This window comes from Mus musculus, chromosome 16, assembly GCF_000001635.26.
Source record: "Mus musculus strain C57BL/6J chromosome 16, GRCm38.p6 C57BL/6J".
NCBI classification, from domain to species: Eukaryota; Metazoa; Chordata; class Mammalia; order Rodentia; family Muridae; genus Mus; species Mus musculus.
The window spans coordinates 16,191,184-16,199,405 of record NC_000082.6 but is presented as its reverse complement, the minus strand read 5'-3'; the positions used below and the strand labels follow the sequence as shown (position 1 = coordinate 16,199,405).

The following is an 8,222-nucleotide window of genomic DNA, read 5'->3' as shown; positions in this document are numbered from 1 at the left end:
CCAAGATAGGATAAATAATAGATTACTGGTAGGATTAATATAGTAAAAATGGCCATCTTGCCAAAGGCAATCTACAGACTTAATGCAATCCCCATCAAAATTCCAAATCAATTCTTCATAGAGTTAGAAAAAGCAATTTGCAAATTTGGAATAACAAAAAACCTAGAATAGCAAAAACTATTCTCAATAATAAAAGAACTTTTGAGGGAATCACCATCTCTGACCTCAAGCTGTTTTACAGAGCAATAGAGATAAAAACTGTATGGTACTGGTACAGAGACAGGCTGGTAGATCAATGGAATAGAATTGAAGACCCAGAAATGAACCCACATACATATGGTCACTTGATCTTTGAGAAAGGAGCTAAAACCATCCAGTGGAAAAAAGAGCATTTTCAGCAAATGGTGCTGGCTCAACTGGTGGTCAGCATGTAGAAAAATGCAAATCAACCCATTCCTATCTCCTAGTAGGACCTCTGCATAAAACCAGAGACACTGAAAGTTATAGAAGAGACAGTGGGGAAGAACCTTGAGGACATGGGCACAGAGGGAAAATTACTGAATAGAACACCAATGTGTTATGCTCTAAGATCAAGAATTGACAAATGGGCCCTCCGGCGGCGGAGTGCGCGCCCCGTCTCTGTCCCAGAGCTCAGGTTGTTCGGGCTCTGAGTGCTGGTGTGTTCCGACGAACTGTCCCCGTTCCGAGTGCCTGGGTACCCGCCGCCAGCATGGAGGCTCGCCGCGCGCGGCAAAAGGCTCTCAAAGTAAAGACCTTAAAGAAATGTCAGATATATGAAGTTGATTTCCATGGAGACATCGTCCTCCTCCAATGACAGTTGTGACAGCTTTGCTTCTAATAATTTTGCAAACACAAAACCAAGGCCAGATGCCACTAAGGAATTGGCCAGCATTTTTCATGCCGACTCTGATGGGGAATCATTTTGCGGTTTTTCAGAGAGTGAGATACAAGATGGAATGAGACTGCAGTTCAACAGGGAAGGCTGCAGGACCCGAAGTCAGTGCTGGCACTCCGGGCCTCTCAGGGTAGCAATGAAGTTTCCGGCACGAAATACCCGGAGGGCGGCCAGCAAAAAAGCAATGCCCCCAAAGCCCTCTGAGGCAAAAAAGCAGCGCCCCCAAAGCCCTCTGAGAGCTCTGCAAACGATTCCCACTCTGATTCTGAAGAAGAAGATGGCATGGACTTTCTGGAGAAGAGGGCCTTAAATATAAAGCAGAACAAAGCAATGCTTGCAAAACTCATGTCAGAATTAGAAAGCTTCCCTGGCTTGTTCTCTGGAAGACATTCCCTCCCAGGCCACAGAACCAAAGATTCAAAGTCGCCTAGACAACGCACATTCCCAGGTGTGGTTGCCAGAAGGAACCCAGAACGGAGAACTTGACCTCTTACCAGGTCAAGGTCCGGGATCCTGGGCTCCTTGGGTGCCCTGCCCACCGAGGAAGAGGAGGAGGAAGAGGATAAGTACATGCTGGTGAGACAGAGGAAGTCCATGGACAGCTACATGAACAACGATGATGTGCCCAGAAGTCGGAGGCATGGATCCATGACCCTTCCGCATATAATCCGACCCGTAGAAGAAGTCACAGAGGAAGAGATTAGGAACATCAGCAGCAACTCGAGAGAGAAGATTTATAACCGCTCTCTGGGTTCTACATGTCATCAGTGTCGCCAGAAAACCACTGACACCAAAACCAACTGCCGAAACCTAGACTGCTGGGGCATCCGGGGCCAATTCTGTGGTCCCTGCCTTCGAAACCGCTATGGCGAGGAGGTCAAGGATGCTCTGCTGGATCCGAACTGGCACTGCCCACCTTGTGGAGGAATTTGCAACTGCAGCTTCTGCCGCCAGCGTGATGGGCGGTGCACCACTGGAGTCCTGGTGTATCTAGCAAAGTATCACGGCTTCGGAAACGTCCATGCTTACTTGAAAAGTTTGAAGCAGGAATTTGAAATGCAAGCGTAGAGCCTGAAGATTATCTGCCCGCCTTCAGCCTCTGAAGGCTCTCTTGTTCTTGACGTTGTGTTGATGGGAACCCGAGTAAGAATCTCGGTCTGCCTTAGAACTTGGTCGCGTTGATCTCGTAGCTCACACTTATTTCTGAAGCATCATGAAAGGCATGCTGCTCCTTACATTTCAGTGATATGTAGTGTCTCAGAGCTTGCCCCGACCCCACCTTGTAGCCTCTCTGGTCTTTTGCCACCACTTAGATTCTGAGCTATCTTTAACCGGCAGCTCGAGAATTTGTGTGATCAGGACATACCCAAGCACTTTGGGGTACAGTAGTATTGTGAAGCAACGGTTGTGATGAATCGCAGAGAAGAGCCCCTTAACTTGTTTACACAGAATCAACGCACATAGTTTAGTGTCTAGTGTTTATATTGGCTGATGTTTTAAATGGAAAGGGCCAAGGCACAAAGGGCCGAAAACCATGAGGAAGAATTAGGTAGTTGTTGTAAACTGGAGTATGACCACATTGGATGGCTTTCTGGAGGAATACATCTCTGGGTGCTGTGCTCAGTGTACGTCTTGTCACAGCTGACACCGTTGCTGCTGTCATCTGGCCTACCCAGTCACCCAAAGGTTTGTGGGAACTTGGTACCATAATTGTTGAAATTGCTGTAGAAAAGGAGTTCTGGGAAATTAAAGATGATAGCTCTGCAGCAGGTTGATCTGAAACCTTGGTGTTCTGCTTCAGGAACTTAACCTTAATAATGTCACTTTAGATCCTGGCAGTTTCCTAAAGAGGTAACCCTGGGGGTTGTGTCCAGGGTTTCTATATATTTAGGTTTTAAACACTTTTGGAATGATGGGAAGTGACCTATTAGAGATGGGTAGCTTTGAACCTCTCTACCAGTGTAGTTCAGTCGGTGCCTGAAGTCACCCTGCCTCCCCTTTCCCTACAGGTAGGTCATTCAGTATTGGTGACTGACTGAGTCCCTCACCTGTGTAGCCTGTCAGCTGTGCCTACTCTGTACTCTGTGGTGCTCAGTTGGATCTTGAATCATTCAGTGTAAATACAGCTTTTTGCTCTGTAATGCTTTTATACAAAGGTTTTTATTTTAATAATAAAACATTTTGTTCTAAAAAAAAAAAAGAATTGACAAATGGGACCTCATAAAATTGCAAAGCTTCTGTAAGGCAAAGGACACTGTCAATAGAACAAAACAACAACCAACAGATTGGGAAAAGATCTTTACCAACTCTACATCCAATAGATGGCTAATATCCAATATATACAAAAAACTCAAGAAGTTAGACTCCAGAAAGTCAAATAACCCTATTAAAAATGGGGTACAGAGCTAAACAAACTGAGGAATATAAACTATTCAACTGAATATCAAATGGCTGATAAGCACCTAAAGAAATGTTCAACATCCTTAGTCATCAAGGAAATGCAAATCAAAACAACCCTGAGATTCCACCTCACACCAGTCAGAATGGCTAAGATCAAAAACTCAGGGGACAGCAGATGCTGACAAGGATGTGGAAAAAGAGGAACACTCCTCTATTGCTGGCGGGATTGCAATTTGGTACAACTACTCTGCAAATCAATTTGGTGGTTCTGCAGAAAATTGAACATAGTACTACCTAAGGTCTCAGCAATACCACACCTGGGCATATACCCAGAAGATGCTCCAACATGTAATAAGGACACATGTTCCACTATGTTCATAACAGCCTTATTTATAATAGCCAGGAGCTGGAAAGAACCCAGATCTCCTTCAACAGAGTATTCAGCTATTAAAAATGATGAATTCATGAAACTCTTAGGCAAATGGATAGAACTAAAAAATATCATCCTGAGTGGGGTAACCCAATCACAAAAGAACACACATGGTATGCACTCACTGATAAGTGGGTATTAGCCCAAAAGTTCCAAATAACCAAGATACAATTCACAGACCATATGAAGCTCGAGAAGAAGGAAGACCAAAGAGTGTGTGCGTTGGTCCTTCTTAGAAGGAGAACAAAATACTCACCGGAGCAAATATGGAGATAAAGTGTAGAGAAGAGACTGAAGGAAAGGCCATCCAGAGACTATCCCACTTGGGGATTCATCCTATATACAATTATCAAACCCAGACACTATTATGGATGCCAAGCAGTGCATGCTGAAAGAAGCCTGATATGGCTATATTCTGAGAGGCTCTGCCAGAGCCTTACAAATGCAGAGATGGATGCTCACAGCCAACCATTGGACTGAGCGCGTGGTCCCCAATAGAGGAGTTAGAGAAAGGACCAAAGGCATTGAAGGGGATTGCAACCCCACAGGAAGAACAGCAATATCAACCAACCAGACCCTCCAGAGTTCCCATGGACTAAGCCACCAACCAAGTAGTACACATGGCTCCAGCTGCATATGTAGAGAGGACAGCCTTCTCATGCATCAATGGGAGGAGAGGTCCTTGGTTCTATGAAGGCTCAATAGATGCCCCAGTGTAGGGAAACTGAGGGTGAGGAGGTGGGAGTGGGTGGATGGGTGGAGGAACACACTCATAGAAACAAGGGGAGGATAGATGGGATAGGGGGTTTCTGGAAGGGGACTTGGAAAGGGGATAACATTTGAAATGTAAATAAAGAAAATATTCAATTAAAAACAAAAAGAAAAGGATTTAAGGTCTAAAAGATATTGATAGGTCAATAAATGCAAGTTATTTATGATAGAAAGTGATTTAAGTATAAAATTTTGAACTCTCCAAGATAGGATAGATAATAGAATTGCCAAATACAAATGGACTGGACATTGTGAGTGTAGTTTTACATGATAGTTCTCATAATTGCTTTTATTGTATATGATTTATTAATATGAGCAAAAGCCTTTTATCAGATTAAAAGGGAGATATATTGGAGTGATAGTTATTGCGTATTCTGTGAAGATGTGTCTCTGCCTGCCTAAGGCACCTTCTAATCAATTAAAATAAAAGAAAACTATGGCATATAGCAAAAGGTACAGTACTAAGGTGGGGCTTCTGGCCAGAGAGGGGAACTCTGGGAAGGAGACAGTCCAGTACTGGGTGGGATTTACCACTGAGACCCAGAAGAAATTGGATGTATGAAACTGAGGAGAGGTAACTAGTTTGGCAGAATAGTATTAGCATTAGTGGGATAATTGAGTTATGAGCTAATTGTGAATAAGCCCAAGTACAAGGCCAAAAGCTTATAAATAAATATAGTCTTCATGACTTTATTTGTGAGCAAGGGCAGGCATAAAGAAGCCCACAGTTACAGAAAAGAAAAAAACTTTCCTCCTTAAGTTGCTTTTGGTCACAGCAAATATAAACCCTGAGACAGAGTGAGGATAGACAAAGTAGTTATTTTTTTATTATTTTATTTTATTTTATGTGTATTAATATTTTAACCTCAAGTATAGCTGTGCAACATAGGCATGTCTGGTGCCTGTAGAAGCCATCAGAGTATGTCAGAGACTCTGGAATTGTAGTCACAGATAGTTTTAAGATGTCACATGGGTGCTTGGAATCAAACCTACTCCTTTGGAAGAACAGCCAGTACTCTTAACTTCTGAGTTCTCTCTCCAGCCTTTCAAAGTAGATCTTTCTTTTCCCCTATTCTTTTATTGAAAATTGATTTTTCATATAATATATTCTGGTTGTAGTCTCCACACATTTCCATCTCTTCTTAGAAAACAAACAAGCATCTAAAGAATAAATAATAAAATAAAATAAGGTAAAACCAAACCAGACTAACCATTTTACTCTGCATTTTAGTAGTGATTGGGAATGGTGAACTTTTTCTTTTACTTGTTGGGTCATTTGCGTCATTTTCCATTCGGAACTGTTTTGTTCATTGACCTATTTATTGATTCACAGATGTTTTGTTGTAACTCTTTAATTCCAGCAGTTCCTTTACAGTTATTCTTTTACAGTTTCACAATAAGCAATGCACCTTGATCACAGCATCCCTTATTCCTTCCCCTCCCATCCCCATCATCCTCGCTCTTAGCTTTTTCTTCTGTCAGGTCAATCTTCATATATTCTTGTAGCCCACTGAGTTTAATTAGTGTTGTCTGCATGAGCACGCATGGAATTGTTTTCTTGTGCAAAGGCAAGTTACCACTGGCTATACTACTGATGTTTAGGATACCCTCTTCTTAGTAAATGTATCATCTTTTTACAGTGAGCAAAACCTGATCACTGTATCACCCCAGGGAATGATAAGGGGTTTTATCATTTATTCCTGCCTTCCATTCAAGAAAGAATGTTTATAGACCTAGTCTTGTGTAGGTTTCTACTGATACTGTGATTTAATTGGCACAGTAGTCAGGCCATGGATAGAAGACAACATTTTACAGCACCCCTCTCTATATTCCAGCTATTACATTCTTTATGGCTCCTCTTATACAATATCCTTGGGGTTTGTTGTTGTCCAACTTAGGACTGAGTACCTAATATCACTATTCTAGGCATTTGGCCTATTTTGATTCTCCATATTCAGGTTTTGCTCACTGTAAAAAGATGCTTCTCTGATGAATATTGAGAGTAACACTCATACACACATATAAACATAAATATTTACATTTTGACACCATGTCAATAGGAGTAAGTTTCTACTATTATGAGACATCAATTCCTTCTGTAGTGAGGGCCACAAATCCAATGGGAGCATGCTTGGTTACCTCCATAATAACAATGACTATTGCACCAATGGGCACATCGTGCTTAGCATGTTGGTCTTATAGTTCATAGGTTTACAACCAGTTAAGACCATTGGTGATTTTTCACCTTGGTGTAAGACCCCCTTTTGGGAGCCCCCACTCTAGTCTCGGGAGTGAGAGAGCATCCAAAGAAACACAAGAATCTATCTTGCTGTAATCACATGAGGCAGTTTAATGACGGAGCTCCAGACCAACATGCATCCCACACAGGAGATAACAGATGTCGGCCATGAGGCTCAAAAGTTAGGGGGGTTTATGGGGTAAGGGGCTTAGGGGTGTGAAATTCAGCATAACGACACACTATTGGGTTATTCAAACATCAGCAGAACAATTACGTGTACGTGCAGGGTGTCAGAGTTCTGTGAGTTGTTGACTCAGTTCAGATAGTCCTGTTATGTCCTCACATTCCCCTTTATCTTAATGGTCAAGATGTTCCCAGGAATGCTTTAACTATGGGGCATACCGGGTTTGTTTTTCCTTTTTCTCAGCCCCAGGCAGCCTCTCGGCTCACAAACAACCAGCAATTTCTGAGTACTTTATATGACTTACAGGTCTTGAAATTTTATCTTTCTTTCAGTACCATGGAAGCTAACCAACTGATTTATTTATATCCAAGCATAAAAGTATTTGGGTCTTGAGAAATAGGATCTTTTCATTTAGTTCTGGTGGGAAACTCAGAGCCATGGCAATAGGCTGTTTTATTTTGGGGCTGGAAGGTCTAACAAAGTCTCATTTGTCAACTACTATCCTAATCCTGAGTGGAGTTCTTACCTATGCTTGTGTCTTGAAGTGTACCCTTCTTTTTTTCTCTAGCTGGCTCAGAGTTTCACTAAAGTCTTTTTTTTATTTGAATGATTTTTGTACAAGGTGTACGATATGGATCTTTCTAAATGTAGATGTCCAGTTTTCCCAGCACTATTTGTTGAAGATGTGTGATCTTTGTAAAATAAAATCAGGTAGTTTTATATGTGTGGGCTTACATGTAGGTCCTCTATGCCGGCTTACTTGCTCTCTCCCTCCCTCCCTCTCCCTCCCTCTCTCTCCCTCTCTCCCTCTCTCTCCTTCCCTCCCTCCCTCTTTCTTTCTTTCTTCCTTTCTTTCTTTCTTTCTTGTTTATCTTTCTTTTCTCTTTCACTATAGCTATATAATATAACTTGAAATTAGAAATGGATATATCTCAAGAATTCTTTCTTTTAATTGGTGTTTTTGAGAAATGATTTCTTTGTGTAGAAATGATTTCTTTGTCTAGAACTTGCTTTGTAGACCAGACTGGTCTCAAACTTATCACCTCCTGAGTGCTGGGATTAAAGACATGTACCACCACGGCACAACACCTCAAGAATTCTTATTGCTCAGGAGTCTTTTTTTTTTTGGTCAATATGTAGCCTTTCATATATTTCATACATAAAATGTAAAATAGATTTTTCTCTGATTCTATGAAGAATGGTCCTAGAATATTGATAAACATTGAATCTGTACATTGCTTTTGGCCAGTGGCCATCTTCACAGTACTAATTCTTCTAATCC

At 41.7% G+C, this 8,222-nt stretch overlaps 1 pseudogene; it reads left to right on the top strand.

The window, feature by feature from the left end:
- Positions 659 to 3,104, top strand: D16Ertd727e (DNA segment, Chr 16, ERATO Doi 727, expressed; annotated as a pseudogene).